Source organism: Buceros rhinoceros, unplaced genomic scaffold, assembly GCF_000710305.1.
Source record: "Buceros rhinoceros silvestris isolate BGI_N320 unplaced genomic scaffold, ASM71030v1 scaffold29821, whole genome shotgun sequence".
Classification (NCBI taxonomy): domain Eukaryota; kingdom Metazoa; phylum Chordata; class Aves; order Bucerotiformes; family Bucerotidae; genus Buceros; species Buceros rhinoceros.
In genome coordinates this window covers 1,727-2,149 of record NW_010392955.1, presented here as the reverse complement: position 1 = coordinate 2,149, position 423 = coordinate 1,727, and the positions used below count along the sequence as shown (strand labels likewise).

At 67.6% G+C, this 423-nt stretch overlaps 1 protein-coding gene across 1 annotated transcript in view; it reads right to left on the bottom strand.

Moving 5' to 3' along the window:
- The window catches only part of ALAD (aminolevulinate dehydratase), a gene marked incomplete at its 3' end in the record, with an annotated part of 3,035 nt that overhangs the window by 1,761 nt on the left and 851 nt on the right, over positions 1-423 (bottom strand). The window lies entirely within an intron of this gene.

The window sequence follows — 423 nt, the reverse complement described above, 5'->3', positions numbered from 1 at the left end:
TCAACCCAGCGCCCCCACACCCCCACACGGAGGAGCGGCTGCAGGTGCAGGGGAGGTGCTGCCCCAACACCGGGAGGAACAATCCGGGACCTTATCTGGGGCTGCAGGAGCGTTATCTACCCAGCGGGGACACTCTCTGCTCTGGAGGACGAGCGTGTCCTGCCCCCGGATCCCTTATCTTGCCGTCCGTGCTGCACATCCAGCCCCCTCCCTGCCCAGGACCACCCCCAGGGGCCTCCCTGTCCCTGCTAACGCCGGCAGCAGATGAAGGCGGGCACTGCCCGTCCGGCCAGGCCTACGGCAGCAGCAGAGCCCACCATCTGCCACCTCCTGGCACAGGTTTTCCAGCTGCTGCTGGAACCCCGTTTGCTTCAGCGTCCCCACGAGCCCAGCCCACGCGATGCGCTCTGCGATGGCGGGAGA